The sequence below is a fragment of the Peromyscus maniculatus genome, chromosome 14 (assembly GCF_049852395.1).
Source record: "Peromyscus maniculatus bairdii isolate BWxNUB_F1_BW_parent chromosome 14, HU_Pman_BW_mat_3.1, whole genome shotgun sequence".
In the NCBI taxonomy this organism is placed as follows: Eukaryota; Metazoa; Chordata; class Mammalia; order Rodentia; family Cricetidae; genus Peromyscus; species Peromyscus maniculatus.
Window position 1 is genome coordinate 37,713,709 of NC_134865.1, and position 18,241 is coordinate 37,731,949.

Below are 18,241 nucleotides of genomic sequence, written 5' to 3' on the forward strand. Positions count from 1 at the left end.
CAGTGCTAAGAGGAAAATTCATAGCTCTAAATGCCCACATAAAGAAGTTGGAGAAATCTCACACTAGTGACTTAACAGCACAACTGAAAGCTCTAGAACAAGAACCCACCCAGGAGAAACAGATGCCAGAAAACAATCAAATTGAGGGCTGAAATCAATAAAATAGAAACAAAGAGAACAATACAAAGAATCAATGAAACAAAGAGTTGGTTCTTTGAGAAAATCAACAAGATAGATAAGCCTTTATCCAAATTAACCAAAAAGCAGAGAGAGAGCATCCAAATTAACAAAATCAGAAATAAAAAGGGGACATAACAACAGACAATGAGAAAATCCAGAGAATCATCAGTCATACTTCAAAAACCTGTACTCCACAAAATTGGAAAATCTGAAAGAAATGGATGATTTTCTGGATAGGTACCCCATATCAAAGTTAACCAAGACCAGATAAACTATTTAAATAGACCCATAACCCCTAAGGAAATAGAAGTAGTCATTAAAAGTCTCCCAAACAAAAAAAAAGCCCAGGACCAGATGGTTTCAGCGCAGAATTCTACCAGATTTTCAAAGTTACTCTTCAAATTGTTCCACACCACAAAAACAGAAGGAACATTACCAAATTCTTTTTATGAGGCTACCCTGATACCCAAACCACACAAAGATGCAACAAAGACAGAGAATTACAGACCCAATCTCCCTCATGAATATTGATGCAAAAATACTCAACAAAATACTGGCTAACTGAATCCAGGAACACATCAAAAAAAATCCACCATGACTGAGTAGGCTTCATCCCAGGGATGCAAGGATGGTTCAACATATGGAAATCTGTCAATGTAATACACCATATAAACAAACTGAAAGAAAAAAAAAACACATGATCATCCCATTGGATGCTGAAAAAGTCTTTGACAAAATCCAACACCCCTTCATGATAAAGGTTCTAGAGAGATCAGGAATACAAGGAACATACCTAAACATAATAAAGGCAATTTAGAGCAAGCTGACAGCCAGCATCAAATTAAATGGAGAGAAACTCAAAATGATTCCACTAAAATCAGGAACAAGACAAGGCTGTCCACTCTCCCCATACTTATTCAATATAGTACTGGAAGTTCAAGATAGAGCAATAAGACAACATAAGGAGATCAAGGGATACAAATTGGAAAGGAAGAAGTCAAACTTTCATTATTTGCAGATGATATGATAGTGTACATAAGTGACCCCAAAAATTCTACTAGGGAACTCCTACAGCTGATAAACTTCTTCAGTAAGGTGGCAGGATACAAGATTAACTCAAAAAAAAAAAAATCAGTAGCCCTCCTATATACAAATGAAAAAGGGGCTGAGAAAGAAGTAAGAGAAACATCACCCTTTACAATAGCCACAAATAATATAAAATACCTTGGGGTAACTTTAACTAAGCAAGTGAAAGACCTGTATGATAAGAACTTTAAGTCTCTGAAGAAAGAAATTGAAGAAGATATCAGAAAATAGAAAGATCTACCATGGATAGGTAGAATCAACATAGTAAAAATGGCAATCTTACCAAAAGCAATCTACAGATTCAATGCAATTCCCATCAAAATCCCAACACAATTCTTCACAGACTTAGGAAGAACAATACTTAACTTTATATGGAAAAACAAAAAACCTAGGATAGCTAAAAGAATCCTGTATAATAAAGCAACCTCTGGAGGCTTCATGATCCCTGACCTCAAGCTTTACTATGGAGTTATAGTAATAAAAACAGCTTGGTACTGGCATAAAAACCGACATGTGGGCCAATGGAATTGAAGTGAAGACCCCGGCATTAATCCACACACCTATGAACATATGATTTTCAACAAAGAAGCCAAAACTGTACCATGGAAAAAAGAAAGCATCTTCAACAAATGGTGCTGGCATAATTGGATGTCAACGTGCAGAAGATTGCAAAGAGATCCATATCTGTCACCATGCACAAAACTCAAGTCCAAGTGGATCAAAGACCTCAACATAAGTCCAGTTACACTGAACTTGATAGAAGAAAAAGTAGGAAGTAGTCTGGAATGCATTGGCACAGGAGACCACTTCCTAAATATAGCACCAGTAGCACAGAAACTGAGATTGACAATAAATGGGACCTCCTGAAACTGAGAAGTTTTTTAGAGCAAAGGACATGGTCAATAAGACAAAACGACAGCCTACAGAATGGGAAAAGATCTTCACCAACCCCACATCTTACAGAGGGCTGATCTTCAAAATATATAAAGAACTCAAGAAACTAGACATCAAAATACCAAATAATCCAATTTAAAAAAATGGGCTACAGAGCTGAACAGAGAATTCTCAATAGAAGAATCTCAAATGGCTGAAAGGCATTTAAGAAATTGCTCAGCATCCTTAGTCATCGGGGAAATGCAAATCAAAACAACGCTGAGACACCATCTTACACCTGTCAGAATGGCTAAGATCAAAAACACTGCAGACAACTTATGCTGGAGAGGATGTGGAGCAAGGGGAACACTCCTACACTCTTGGTGGGGATGCAAACTTGTACAGCCACTCTGGAAATCAGTATGGCGGTTTCTCAGAAAATTGGGAATAAGTCTTCCTCAAGACCTAGTTATACCACTCTTGGGCATATACCCAAGGAATGCTCAATCTTACCACAAGGACACAAGTTCAACTATGTTCATATCATCATTATTCATAATAGCAGGAACCTGGGAACAATCTAGATGCCCCTCAACTGAAGAATGGATAAAGAAAATATGGCACATATACACAATGGAGTACTACTCAGCAGTAAAAAAAAACAATGATATCATGAAATTTGCAGGCAAATAGATGGAACTAGAAAATATCATCTTTTTTTTTTTTTTTTTTTTTTTTTTTTTTTTTTGGTTTTCCGAGACAGGGTTTCTCTGTGTAGCTTTGCGCCTTTCCTGGAACTCACTTGGTAGCCCAGGCTGGCCTCAAACTCACAGAGATCCGCCTGCCTCTGCCTCCCGAGTGCTGGGATTAAAGGCGTTCGCCACCACCGCCCGGCTGAAAATATCATCTTGAGTGAGGTAACCCAGACTCAGAAGGACAAACATAGTATGTACTCACTCATAAATGGATACTAAATGTGAGGGAAGGGATGGCCAGACTGTAACCCACAACTGCAGAGAGGCTAGCTAACAGGGAAAGACCCCAGGAGGGACACTGAAGGAGAAGTGGATGAGATCTACATGAGCAGACTGGGTGTGGGGGTGGGGGTGGCGGAAGGCAAGGAATGGGGGATGAGACATAAGGAAATGGGAGGGTCAAGCTGGAACAGGGACAGAGTGACAGGGCAGGGAGGAAGATACCATGATAGATGGGGACATCATGGGAATAGAAAGAGGCAGGGTTCTAGGGAGGCTCTCAGGAATCCACAAGGTTGATCCCACCTTGGTCTGCTGGCAGTGGTCCAGAGGGTGCCTGGACTGGTCTACTCTGGTGACCAGCCTAGCAAATAACCTAGCTGTCACCATAGAGACTTTTTCCAGTGACTGATGGAGGCTGATGCAGCGATCCACAGCCAGGCACCAGGCTGAGCTCCGGGAATCCAACTGATGAGAGAGAAGAGAGATACTGCAGGTGAGGGAGGGACATCATGATGGGAGGACGTGCAGAGATGACGGACCACACTAGTGGAAGCCCATGAACTGTGGACTGGTGGCTGTGGAGCCCCCATGGGACTGGACTAGGCCCTCTGGATATGGAAGACGGTTGTTTGGCTCAAACTGTTTGGGGGGCACCCAGGCAGGGGGATCGGGATCTGTCCCTGGTCTATGGACAGGCTTCTGGGAATCTGGTACCTGAAGTGTGACGCCTTGCACAGCCTTGGTGCAGCGGGAAGGGGCTTGGATCTGCCTAGGCTCAGTGTGCTGGGCTCTGCTGACTCCTCATGGGAGACCTCGATTTAGAGGATGTGGGGATGCAGGGTGGCTTGGGAAAGAGGGCTGGGGAGTGGGAGGAGGGATTTGTTGATGGTATGTGGAGTGAGTAGAAAATTTCTTAATAAAGAAAAATGAAAGAAAACACTGCAAAAAAAAATGTTAAATCCAAAATTCTATCTCTGAAAGCTAGAAGCGGGGAAGGAGGAGCACTCTTGAATCTCTCATTTCTTTCATGGACTCCACTTGGAAAGTCACTGCCAGCTTGGTAAGAGTGGCTAGATAACCATGGAACCTCTCTTCATTGAGGTAAGTCAGCATTGACCAGGGCGATTAGTGGACATACAATTTGAACCTTGAGTGACTGGGGGACCTCACACCCAGAGGGCTCTTAGCTTGCTGCTTGCATAGCCTGGTCAGAGGCAGACTTGAGTGCCGAGGGACAGATGCTCGCCTGCAACTACCGAGCAAAGAGCAGGGGCATCTGAGAGTCCCAAGAGCCATCTGCAGTGTCTAAGGCATTCCATGGAAGAGGACTTTTGCAAGGAAGGAGACTAGAGATCTGCTTCTGTCTGTGTCCCTGACTCAGTCTTCACTTCTCCCTTCAAACCACAACCTCCAGCCCAGGCTGCCCCATGTGACCCCACGCTCATGACATCACTGCCCACTTTGCCCAGAAGTCGGTCTCTGTGCTGCCTCCCAGAGGCCATGGCTGGAGAGTAACTATCATTCCCAGGCTGCAATGTAAACACCCCTCTCTTCACACCAAGAGGATGCTTCTGAGATTTGTGTGTAAGCCTTTTTATCAGCTGACCAAGTGGGCAGGAGAATACGTCTCCTAAAATCTTCCCAGGCCCTCACTGAACATCGTATGTCAGATTAAGCCAGGTGGTATAGTTAGAGACCAGCACTCATGCTTCTCACGGGGCTTCATCCAATTTCACAGTTGTGTTCTACTCCCAAACATTGTGTACCTGAACCCCAGTGTCTGGAATTCTATCTTTCATGCATTTTCACATATTTCTTGAGCCTGAGCTGTATACCAGATATGTCATTACAAGGTGCTGGGTAGACAATAAGACATGGGTAGGAAAAATTATTTTCTATATAATATATTTTAAAATGAAAAATAATATTTTGAGTTATTTGAAAAGAAAAAAGGAATTTTTAAAAATAATAAGATGCTGCTCCTGAAATCTGTAAATGGCACATAACTTCTTCAAAATAAACTCTGCTCAACTAGAGGCTAGAGAGGTGGCTCAGTGGTTAAGAGCACTGGCTGTTTTTTCAGAGGACCCAGGTTCAATTCCCAGCAGGTCATAACTATCTAACTCTAGATCCAGGGAGTTCGGACTCTCTTTTGGGCCCCTTGGGCAATGGGTATGTGTGCAGGCAAAACACCCACATACATGAAATTTAAAAACTGAAAAGCACACCCAAGGTCTAGAGGTAAGTGATAGGCTTTCTAAAGGGTGGCATTTAACAACAGAAACGGACCTCCTCTGTTTTTCTCAAGCAGCATCACTGTCAGCAGAGTCAGACATGGGGGAGTTCCTAAATCTTCAGGCCAGAAAGTTACAAGTACTGTTCTATCTCTTTTCAGAACAGGGAAGAAATCAGTGTAGACCAAACTGGCTGGATGGCCGAGTGACGGAGGACATTCATGACCATCCCCTTCTAGACTTGAGGTGCATTTTGCTTTCTTTTGTGTTCAGGTAGAGGCATGAATTTGTATCATCAAGTAAAGAATATTAATTACTAGGATAAAAACATAGGTAGGGGATGTGGAGTTTGAGGGCTGGGTATGGCCTGGCCTACCTTCATCTCTCATTGGCACTCTGTCCACCCGGGTATCACCATGAAGATGTCTAAGCAATCAGTAAAGAAACATGCAGAGGCGCAGGGCTGGGAGGGAAACGTAGTCACGAAGCATTTAAGAAGACTGGGTACACACCCCTCCCCTTCTCAATATTCACCACAGCAATGCCTGTCCAACTTAGAAATACACATCACATCGTAACCCAGCACGTTCCTTAGATATAAGGATGTCTATGTGTAGATGTACACACCTGGCAAGATGTAATGGACGATACTAAACTTCAGTGTGTGGACCCTGAAATCCTTTCTGTTCTACTCTGTCCAAAACGATTCTTGCGAATTTACATCGCACTCATGACTAGCAAACCATTCACTTGGGAAACATCAAGGTGAAAAGGTAGAGGAACCACATACACAGAAGCCAGTCAATTGCTCTGGCTGCGTTTGGATGCTCATTCACGTCCATCTGCTCCACCCTGCCTCCAATTCTAAAGATCCACCCTCTGCTTCAGAATTGGCTTAAAGCCAAGACCAGTTTGCTGTCTGGTTCTTTTTGTTTTGTTTCCTGGCTTGTGAACGAAGAATGATTTTAAATGAAAACCATCCAAAGAGGAATAATTTTTTACCATGAATAAAAATCAAACAAAATGCACGATTTCTGTGTCTACACATATTGGCTCACAGCCACACCTCTTAGTTTTCATGTTGGAGCTGCTATCACACAATGTTGAGCTGACTGTTGTATTTGAGTAGTGTGGTCCACAAAGCCTAAAATGGTCATCACACCCCCTGACATAGGAAAGAGTGTATGTGTATCTCCTGGGTCAGGATGAGATGACCTGAAAAGAAATGAGATGGCTTGAAATGTTCTTACATAAACGCCGGGTGGAATAAAAACATCTGGTTTTCCAGAGCCTTCTCTTTGGCCAGTGATGTTGCTGTACAGTGAACTCCTGTAGCCTCAGAGATGGGTAAGTTGATCTCCCACAGCTGTCCATAGGCCCCTGTCCCCTCTCAAGCACCATGTGGCCTGGCCTAGGGGTACTAGTGGGTAACGGCTTAGAGGGCACAGCCTTGGGAAAAACTCATCGGCACCAGGAGCTGGAGAAGTGGCCCCGTGTTTAAGATCACTCTCTGCTCTTCCAGGGGACCCAGATTCAATTCCTAACACCCACATGGTAGCTGATAATTGTCTGTAACTTCAGTTCCAAGAGACCTACTCTCTCTTCTGGTCTCCTTGGGCATCAGGCACATGCTTGCTGCACAGACATATATATATAAGAAAAACATCCATACACATAAAAAAGTTAAAATAAAATGCAACAAAGCAAATAAATGAACACTTCAGTGACACTGGACTCTGACCATTGGGCTTTGCCTCCTCTGTCTTGTTATCAACATTTTTCCACATCTCCCCCTTACCACTGCCATCTTTTGTTGGTTTGTATAAGATGGTTTATTATTTCATAGCAAAGTATAAGGACAAATAAATGTTTAAAATATTAATGAACACACTCCTCTGAGGGTCCCTCCCTCCCTTCCCCCCTGCCCTGCCTCTCATGTCTCCTAAAATTCCCTTCCACCCTAGTAGTAGCTAGACTGTTCTAGACTTTTGTTTCATGGAGCAAGGAAATGATGGGTAGGAGTGAGGGGTAGGGAGCTTTTGGCTTTAACTATGGGTAGGGAGAGATGCCCCAGGACCCTCAACAGAAACTGCTTCCAGGGAACATGAGTGCACAGCATGAGGCTTTCCTGACCTGCGTCTCTCTGCTAAGGAATGGGAGGGGGTGCTAAATGTGAGAGAGCCACCTGAGAAGGATATAACTTGAAGACAGGAGATGGTTCTCAGGGAAGGCAGTCTATGATTGACATATGAGCAGCACCTCAAAGCCACACTGAACAGTTAGCCCTCACTAAAGCTAGCTCATCTCTGGTGACAGGCTCACAGCCAGCACTTGCTTGGGTGACCTCCTAACCTCTAGCCTGGGCTCTGTGCCCATCTGGTCTGTCCCTGTGGTCTCCCCAGATCTGAATCAGACCAGGAACTAGAGAAAGGCACAGATGTTGAGTAGACACTGTAGCTGGAAGTTTTCCTGTGTCCCATCCTGCCAGCGGTCAAGACAAGTCTCTCCCACTGGTGTCCCCCAAGTAAACACACAGAGGCTTATATGAATTACAAACTATATGGCCATGGCCTATGGCTCAAGCTTTTTGCTAGCTAGCTCTTATATCTTAAATTAGCCCATAACTATTAATTTATGTATCGCCACATGTGGCATGGCTTTACCTGCGTCCCATTACATGTTGCTCCTTGGGCCACTTGCTCCTCTCTCAAGTGGCGCCCAACATGGGGCATTGACCCATATAGACCTAAGAAAGTTTAAATATCCTGAATGCACAGAAACGGAGCCACACTGGGCTTCCTAGTCTCACAGTCTCATGCCAGCAGCAGTGCAAACTTGTCTCTTTACAGCTGCCTGTGAGATGGAGCTGGCTGCCAGTCACCATGAGCTAAGCAGCATGGCTGCAGATTCCTGCCACAATACACAGAGGCAACTCCAAGCCGCACAGTGTGTTGTGTGGCGGATTTAGTCTTTGCTAGCAGAGACAGGAAAAAAAAAACCTTTTCTGGGCTACACACTGCTTTAACAGAGGCATAGACCCACTGCTTCCAAGAGTTGGTGGTACACATGGTTCCCCAAGAGCTGGCAGTGAATGTATTTCCACCATGTTGGAAAGCTGAGGTGGGCGGAGCCAGTAGCCAAAGCTGCCATTTCAGTCCTAGTCATGCTGCAGTTTAAAGCAATAGAGTCACAGTAAGACATGTTCAGATGGGATAAACCCTGAACAGTTTACAGTGTGTGTAAAAATGTATGTAGGCTTAAAAGAAAGAGAAAAAGGAGGATGGACAGCTATATTAAAAAATGGATAGTATTAAAAAATAAAGTCTTTAAAGAGAAAGTAAAAGTAATATAAAAATAGGTCATGTAAAGATGGAAATCACACAGAGAGTCTGGATTATGTTGTCTTTAGGATTTTTAACTGCAGAGAGACATTTGTTTGTAAAAACTGCTGAGTTAAATCAGTATGTATATTTCAAAAGTATCTTGACTTCAAAATGTGTGTCTATGGATATGTTGCTTTGGTAAGGAGGTTCTGCTTTTGTTTCCACAGAAGATGAGAACCTGTGGATTGCTTCCAGGCTAATGTGGTTTGACGAGCCAAGGCCCCTTGAAAGGTCTCTGATGACACCATGGCCCAGATGGTCCAACATCCAGAACAGCTTCAAGACAACTGGCTCAGACAATGCAGCCTCACAGACTATTCCAGTCACTTGACCATAATTCTTAATTTTCTCAGGATCCCCATAAGAATACAGCACCCTTTATCAGCAGAAGTAGCCTAGAAAACTATGCCCATATTCCCAAAAAATGGATTATGAATGTTTATCTTTGTTTAGGTTGTTGGTTACAAATTGTTATTGGTAATAGTCAATATCTTTCTAAAAGAAGAAAGGGGGATATGATATGAAAATATAGAATATAGATATGATAGGATAAAAGGGTGGATTATTGAACCTACTTTTAAAGAACAACTTGTTTAAAATGTTTTACATTGGTATAGATTTTAGTTTATTTATACAAATTTAAAGTTAATTTTGTTATACTGTATATATATATATTTCTACTCTCATTTAAGGTATTGTGTTTATGTAACTCATTTAAATTAAAATGGATAATTAAGAAATACAGATTAATAATTAGTTTTCTACAATAGTCAAACTTATAGTCATGTTGAGTTTTCTAGATATACATAAATATAATTCAATTAGGTAGGTAAACTTCAAAGACCTGCAGAATATGGGATTTAAAATGTTTTAAAAACTTAGACTTTCTGGACAATAAGACACGTCTGCTCCTGGCAGCAATGATTTACTTCAGAGAGAAAGATGGGTGTCAAAGACACTCCATATGGAATTTGTCTTCTTCTTGGCAAAAATAGCCATTTGGGAAAGAAACTGTTCTTGCCTGGACTGCTTGACAAAATGTTGTCTCGACTGGACATGCAGGACTCATAAGAAGGTGACCACTGAACTTTGCAAGGCAAAATGGTCCTTCAGGTTCCTGCTTTGCAGAATAAACTGCCAGACATTCTACAAGACACAGAGAAAAGTGACTGAGAGTGACTAAAAGTGACTAGGCCTATGCGCTAAATGTGGATGCCCCAACATTGCAGAGGAACTTTGGATGACTGTCCAGGCAGACAGCTGTCTCTGTCATTCTAGATTTTTGGAAGTTGCTTACAATGCTCTTCCTGTTTACTTAGGTAATATATATCCTTCTGAGGTCTTTGATGTAGTTGAAGACTAGATAGTTATAATTATGGTGTTCCTTGTTTATGATAAGAGATAAGGTAGATATGAAACCTTGGACTCACAAATACAGAATAGATAGGATATCTTCTTTGATTTTGCCAAATACAAATAGACTAGATATTTTAACTATAATTCTTGCTTTATTACTGTTTTGTTATCTATAATTTTACTATGTTAAAGTTAAACCTTTCCTTTTTAATTAAACAGAAAAGGGAAAATACTGTGGAATAATGCTTTTGTACACTGGTTTAATAAAATGCTCATTGGCCAGTAGCCAGGCAGGAAGTATAGGTGGGATAAGCAGACAAGGAGAATTCTAGGAAGAGGAAGGCTGAGTCCCACCATCCAGGGAGCAGCATGAAATGGCACTCAGGTAAACCACGGAAAATGTGGTGACATATAGATCAACAGAAATAGGCTGAGTTTAAGTGTTAAGAGCTAGTCAGTAGTAAGCCTGAGCTAATGGCCAAGCAGTTTTAATTAATATTAAGCCTCTGTGTGATTATTTTATAAAAGGCTGCAGGACTGTGGGTGAGAGATTTGTCCTGACTGTGGGCCAGGCAGGACACAGGAAAACTTCCAGCTACAAAACACGGTGAGTGGCATGTCCTAGGTTGGCACAGCTCCCATCACTGGACTGCCAATGTGCAGCCAGGCTGGTGACAACTCCCAGGGTGTATGTTCCTGGGTGCTCACATATGTCTGAGACACTGTGATGGAATCTAGGACTTGATGGAGGATGAGAATGAATAGATGGAGGGCTGTTGGCAGACAGAAGTCAGAGATGATCCCCATCATAAGAGTCGTGCCCAGTGAGTGTCCCAGGCACCTGGTTCTCTGTGGAAAAGGCCATACCTGATGCTGGCTTCCCACTTGCTCTCATGATGAGATAGATATCTCAGCTCTGGGATAGAGATTTCCTGCCTTTTCTGTGTTATTCTCAGTTTAACTTCTTCTTAAACGACTGCATAAGGGAAGGAGGGGTGGACACAGGCAAAGTAGCCTTTCTTACTCTTTCCAGACCACTGGCCACAGGACCCTCAGGCAGAAGGCTGCAGAAAGCCCCCTCTTACAAGGGGGTAAGGGCCAGCTCTTTCCCTTGCTGAGGTAGGGCTTAAAGGCTAGACCTGCATGTCAGACATCCTTTCAGCTCAATTACAGAAGATTGCCTTATCTCATTTATTTTCTCCTATATGTTTGAAGTTAGGCAGCTTTAATTTGAAATGGAAATTCATGCAAATACTATGTAAATTAGGTCATTCCCAGATTAACTAAGGTGGGGGGAATCTGGTCGCTATAGCAAGCACCATCTGTTCCCTCCTTATTCTTTCCATATCTGAACCCCACCCTCCCCTTTCCCAATCAACTTTGAAACTTGTTTCCCCAGGGCTAAGAGATCTTTCGAAGGAAGAAACCCAACGCCTGTGTTTCTCAGCTGAGCCCTTCCACTGCTTGCTTTGTGAGGAAGGACGGTGAGAGTCAGCTCGGTGTGAATGGTTCCAGGTGAGCCGCCACACCCCACCTGAGGCGCCTGCTCCTCCTGCTTTTCTATCCTAATCCCCTCCCTCCTTTTCCCTATCAGCTGAGGTCACCCTCTTGCCTCCTCTGTGGCACAGGTCTGGGAGCAGTTTGATTCCTGCAGAGTCTGAGGTGACTTTGGATTCTGCATGTGTGCATTGAATGAGGACTCAACGCCCACAACAGCATTTCCTGTCCCCTCCCCGATGACTGAGCCACACCTTCCCGGGGGACAGTGATAATCCTGCCTGCTCTAGACAGAACAGGCATCCTAGGACATCTGCAGTCTAAGGAGGCATCTCCCGCAGCCTTTAGCTTCCTTTCGCCCACCAAGGCTCTCTGTGATGTGGACAAGAGGCCACCTGGCTCCTCCTCCAGGGCCACTCTATTCTTTTTGTTTTGTTTGTTTGTTTTGTTTTTCGAGGCAGGGTTTGTCTGTGTAGTTTTGGTGCCTGTCCTGGATCTGACTCTGTAGACCAGGCTGGCCTTGAACTCACAGAGATCCATCTGGGATTAAAGGCATGTGCCGCCACTGCCTACTCCATTAAGTAACAAATGATAGGTCTTTTTGTTGCTGTTTGTTATTGAGATTTTGAGGTTGCTTGTTACTGCAACAAAACTTGATGAGAGCTGACTCACATGCTCTGTAATCATCAAACTCGGCCACCCCCAGCCCCCCACTCCCCCGCAAGTTGCCTCAAATTAAAAAGAAATCCTTAATGTTCTCTTGTGATATTTTATAATACTAGGCCAAATGAAAATAAGACCATCTTTGTTTTCTTGACTCATAATAATGGCTGTACAAAATGGACTTGCATAAGTAGCTTTGAAACTAGACCTCCAAGAAAAGAACAGTTCAAGCAAAGGCCCTGAGGCAGAATATGAGGAGCTGAGGTTTACCTTCACTGGGAAATGGTAGGCAGTGGGCTCACGGGCATGAGCTCCAGTAAAGGTGCAATTTCAGGACGGAAGCAGAAGGTGGCACCGTGGCACCTTCATGGGCGTTATGGCCACACGGTGGTATGACACGTCTCACTTCTGAAGTGTCTGTGTCCTTGAAGCAAACCATGAGTCAGAGCTGGGACAACTTTGGAAATGTCTTCGTCTATGACATGGCCTTGTGGGATCATGGTGCCTGTGTCTCTCTTCCAGGACTCTGGAGCTCCCCTGACTGTCAAGTGCACTTTGGGGGGGGGGGGACAAGGCTTCCCCTTCATGGGGGCTCATTTCCTCCCAAATGGTGAAGGACCTCTGACTCCAACCAGTGCTCCCATCCTGATGGATTTTTCCTGACTTTCCTCAGTAGCAGGCAGCCTACACCCCATCCACATCAGGACACGAAGGTCCCAGAGCCAGGAGCCCTGAGCTATCTCAGTGGGCAAAGCCAGAGAAAGCAGCATACAGCCAGGCCTGAGGAGACTATGGTGCTGTTCAGGAAGAGAGTACTTTGGGGCAGCCAGCACACACCCACACACTCTCTCCACTGTCTCCAGCCTGAAGAAGCTAACCTGCCTTTGAATTCCAGAGCTGGTGGTTTTCAAAGCGCCTGCCTGTGTCTATGTAAGACACAGCTGTGTTTAACATGTTTCCTAATTCATGGTCACTTTGTTCAATGGCAAGTTTCTACCCATTGGATAGTCTATACAACTATGTAATTAGTTCACTATAAATCCATTATATCTTAGAGTCTATAGTAAGTCTAATATAATGGGAAATAAGCTAAATGGGAAAGTTTATACTTACAATAGTTAGAGCAACTGCCTGTGGTGGGAGGGAAACAGAGCAGTGTGGAGACGTTTGGTGGTCTCTAGGGGAGGGAAATACATGACGGGCAGGAAGCTGAGGTGGGTCAAGACACAGCAGGAAGGCAGAAGTGAGAGCGTGGGGCTGGCCAAGTGGAACCCAGAAAGAGACCAAGGCTGACTTCTTTGATGAGGCGCAATGCAAATTTAGACTTCAGTTTCTTCTAAATGAAATATACAAAGAGGGAGGGGGGTCCCCAAACAACCTTCTTGCTATTGGTGTTTGAAAATACCCGTTAAATGCAACATTTGCCAATAAGTCCCTTCAATTCCCCATACTCTGGCAGTTTCCCCGGCTCCATCACCGCCACCCCCACCCCCCCACCCCCCCACCCCCCCATCCCACCCCTACCCCCACCCCACCCCCGCGCACGTGCACACACACATACACACACACACACACACACACACACACACACACACACACACACACACACTCCTTCTTTCCGGACACCTGGATTTAGAACTCAAGCCCCACCAGCTCAGGCGGTTAGACCTCAGGTGGGCCATCCTCCACCCCTTCCCCGCAGGGTTCTTAAAAATCAGACTGCCAGAGAAGGCAGAGACTGAAGTATGGGTTTCCTTTAAAGATCACCTGGCTTTTCTTTGGTTAATGCCTAAGAATGTCCCCCAGACCTGGCTCAAAGGCCAGAGCACTGGCATATTTATCAAGTGTCTTCTGGCAGCCTCGGGAGGCAGAACAGGAAAATCAGGCCAGGGCAGGGATCTGGAACCTGCCTGGGAGCGGGCCTGGCATCGCGAGCTCAGAGCTGCCTCGTTCACACTGCTGTCCGATTCCGCCCCAGCCTTGGGAGGTGGGTGTGGATCCGACCGCCGGAGAGTGGGCTTCCGTTCTCCAAGTTGCTTCCCTCTCAAGCCCAGCCCAACTGTGGCTCCTTTGTCCACAATGTTCTGGGCTGGTCTTCTCAGTCTGGAGACCTACCCTGGGAGACACAGGCTAACACAGAGCTACAATGCCCTGCTTTGTGATCTTGACAGAAGGATTTGTCATGAGCTGGGAGATTGGTCCCTGGCAGATCCTGGCATGCGGTGAACAGCTGTGTGTCAGCCACTGTATTCAGAGGACGCCCCATCTGATACAGCAGCTGGGCTCTGAGATTTATCCAAGACGGGCTGCCTCCACTTCGCCTCGGATACCTGTGGCCTTAGATTTGTTAGCACCTTGGATGTAGAGCCCAAGCTAGGGTTGTTCATGCTGGTGATGGTTGCTTGGAGCTGGGGGCTTGAAGCCAGACTATAGTGGAAATGTACTCCAGCTTACAGGAGCAGGGTCCTCACGGTTGTGCACAGCCCTTCTGTAGTCCTACTAACATCAGGGTGACAACATGGCATGTTTAAGGACTGCCCATCCCTGTCTTGGAACACAGGTCTCTAAGCAGCAGTGGCGGCCCCAGCAGCAGCAGCAGCCGCAGCCCTGTGGCTGGGCATCCATCCAGAGAAAATGGAATCAAGTACTTCTTTGATTGTGGGTTTGGGAGTTGTTGCTGTTTTTTTTTTTTTTTTTTTTTTTTTTTTTTTTTTTTTTCTCGCTTCTTAATTTTAATTAATTGACACTTTCACACACACACATATAATGCATTTCAGTCATATTCACCACCGCTATTACTTGCACACAGGAGGCAGAGGCAGGCAGAGCTCTGTGAGTTTGAGGCCAGCCTGATCTACATAGTGAGTTCCAGGACAGCCAGGGAGACCCTACCTCAACAAAACAAACAATAAATCACAACTCATCTAATACTTACAATGTCACCTTATTAAAATTTAGAATCTTGATTCATTGCAGGTAGTGTAAAGAAACAAGAAAATAAGCCATAAACTAGAAAAAAAGGTATATATTACATACAAACAATGAAAGCCTAGAATCAATACTACATGGAGTCATGTAATCCTGATGGGGTAGAAAGAGTTGGGAAAAAAAACACAAAAAACAAAACCAAAAGTCCCCCAAAACAAAAATGTGAATGGACATTTTACAGACAGAAGAGCATGGGGGCCAACAGACACAGGAAGGTGGTAAGTAAGCCTGCTGGTACCCAGGAAAGTGCAAACAAGCACTATGAGGCCCACCTCCTGGGTCCAGGCCTAGTGTGTCCTAGGCTGATCCCATCTCCCCCAGCAGGGCCTTTGTCTGGGAAGTCTAGCCTGGGCTCTGCAGAGCCCTTGCCTCTCCTCTGCCCAGAGCCTTCCTCTTCTGTCCCGACCAATAGACCCTCCATGGTCACAGCCCTCTCCAGTCTTCCTCTGCTCTTCTTACAGTCACAACTGGCCAAAGCTGTAAGGATCATTTCAAATATGAAATTCTACTCACTGCTCCAGGCTGAGGTCCATGGGGACCGAGGACAGGCGAACACAGCTGGCAATTAGCATCTTCTAGGTCAAGTCAGCTTCTTGACTTCCCTCAGAGGACTACAGAGCTGTCCTTCCCCTGTGGGCAGCAAGGCACAGTGCAGACAGAGGCTGCCTCAGTGGCTGTGGGCACCTTTCCTCCTGAGCTTACCAGGTTGGACGCCCCTCTTGAGTTGCCTTGAAGCACCTACATGGGCAGCAGAAAGCGTATCCTGAAGCAAGGAAAGCCATGCTTGGAATAACCAGAAACTCTGTGCCATTCTGTGACCAAGAGGATGAGTGCTGAACAGCAGGGCGTGGGAGCCGTTTCCGTCTTGACTCACTTAGGACCTGCTGAACCCTTTGCTCGGTGGCGGCTGAGGGGCCACCCAGCCGCAGTCTGTGTCCTTACCGCACTGCTTTCCTGCTTTGCCTTTCCTCTCCCTACCTTGTGTCCCAACCTGTTTTATAGCAGAGGCTGCTGTCGTCTCCATGACCTTTACACAACGGCGAGCTGGACAGATCTCCATCGGCTCCAGCCAACCGCAGATTTTACTCTGTTCTTGGTCTTCCCTTTGTTTCTGCCTTTCGCTGTGCAAAACCAGCTCTTATTATGCACCAGGCAGCTTGTAGGAAAGGAGGACACGTTAGTGAGCAAGGCTTACAGCCCTGTCCTGCAGATTGTATTCCAGCTGAGGCAAGAAACGAAAGTAATGACAGTATGTAGTCTGGAGGAGATGCCCAAGTGTTTGAATGGCCACAGCTGTGAAAATAACACAATTTACTGAGCACTTACTAATACTGGATACTAATGGAGCAGCTATGTGGCAACTCATTCAAACTGCACTGTGCTGTTCTTCTTAGGAGGTCACAGAAGAGGCGCAGAGACTTCCCATCACCACTGTCTCCTAAGAAATGGATTGCCTGCAAAAGTAAAAGACATCAATCTCCATGCTTAGTTTCCATGTGCTATAGTTTTGAATGTCCCCACCAAAACTCATACTGAAGTCTAATCATTATTTTAGAGTATTAGAGGTGTGGTGGTCTGAACAGGAATGGCCCCCATGGGCTCATAGATTTGAATGCTTGGTCACCAGGGAACGGATTAAAAGGATTAGGAGGTGTGGCCTTGTTGAGGAACTGTGTCTCTGGGGGTGGGTTTTGAGGTCCCTCTCCTCCTGGTGCCCGCAGATTCAAATGTAGAGCTCCCAGTTTCTTCTTCAGCACCGTGTCTGCCATCAAGCTCCCTGCCATGACAACAGACTAAACCTCTGAGACTGTAAGCCAGCCCCAATTAAATACGTTCTTTCATAAGAGTTGCCGCGGTCACGGCGTCTCTTCACAGCAGCCGCGGTCTCTTCGCAGCAGCCGAACAGTGACTGAGACGGGAGGTGACATGGCCATTCCATAGAATGCAGAATGAGTGCTTGGGTCTGAAGTGGCCACTGTCTCCCTTCTCTGCAGAGGTCTTGCCTGTCCTGGGTACACCTATCTGATCTGGTCCTGTCCAAAGATGCCTGGTGGTGGGTCACAGGGACACAGGGCTGCCCTGGACAGACTTGGGGCCTGGCCTAGCAGTCAGGGTCAAAGGTGCTTCTAGAGGCTTCTGGACCAGGATTTCAAACAGGGCCCAAGGCAGATGCTTGAGTACATTTCCAGTACACCCGATGCAGCGTACACACATGTACTTGGAAAGTCTAAATGTCTTGAACTACAGAGAGGCCACCCACAACGACAACCCTTGTACTATGCTTTCCCAGAGTAGAGTCTCCAGCACAGTCCAGTGTTAGTATTTCCATGTTCCTTCTACGCCAATAGTGACAGGAAGCTAAGCTCAGGTGCAGAATGAACTGCTGAAGCTCCATGAGACAGACAATGGTGATTGCTTCTTCCTGTCTTGCAGTGAAAGAATACCAAGACACCAGTAAGCTGTGTGACCCCTGTTGTGTGATTCCTAATTGGTCTTAATAAAAACCCAGAGCCAGATATCAGGGTGAAAGCTGAAAGATCAGAGAAGCAGAGCAAGCCACAGCCATCATCCCTTACCTCATCAACTCCTCAGCCTCAAAGAGCCAGAGTTCATTCTCCTCCCGCCTTATATTCCTTTCTCTGCCCAGCCATATCACTTCCTGTCTCAACCTTCCTAGTGATGGGATTAAAGGTGTGTACTACCACTGCCCAGCTCTGTTTCTCTTTTAGACTGGATTAATCTCATGTAGCCTAGCATGGCCTCGAACTCACAGAAATCCATAAATCTCTGCCTCTGCCTCTTGAGTGCTAGGATTAAAGGTGTGTGACACCACTGCTTGGACTCTATGTTTAATCTAGTAGCTTGTTCTGTCCTCTGATCTTCAGGCAAATTTTATTTGTTCAAAATGTCACTACATTACCCCTTTTTTGTCTAAAATAATAAAAGGTTATAACTAATATAAGAAAAACTATATACAATAAGTACGATAACTATATACAATATA

General features: G+C 45.1%; 1 long non-coding RNA gene across 7 annotated transcripts in view; it reads right to left on the reverse strand.

The window, feature by feature from the left end:
* The window catches only part of LOC121822362 (uncharacterized), a 32,120-nt gene extending 17,213 nt beyond the window's left edge, over nt 1–14,907 (reverse strand). For 5 of the 7 annotated variants that reach the window (XR_006063403.2, XR_013044332.1, XR_013044331.1 and 2 more), the window contains exons 1-3: nt 14,017–14,907; nt 13,363–13,585; nt 3,420–3,581 (exon numbers count right to left, since the gene is read on the reverse strand). This is a non-coding gene — a long non-coding RNA (uncharacterized LOC121822362). Of the gene's footprint in view, nt 1–3,419; nt 3,582–12,519; nt 12,674–13,362; nt 13,586–14,016 lie in introns of all 7 variants that reach the window. The other 2 variants (XR_006063402.2, XR_013044334.1) reach the window with 2 other exon arrangements.
* Between the last annotated feature and the right edge of the window lie 3,334 nt (nt 14,908–18,241).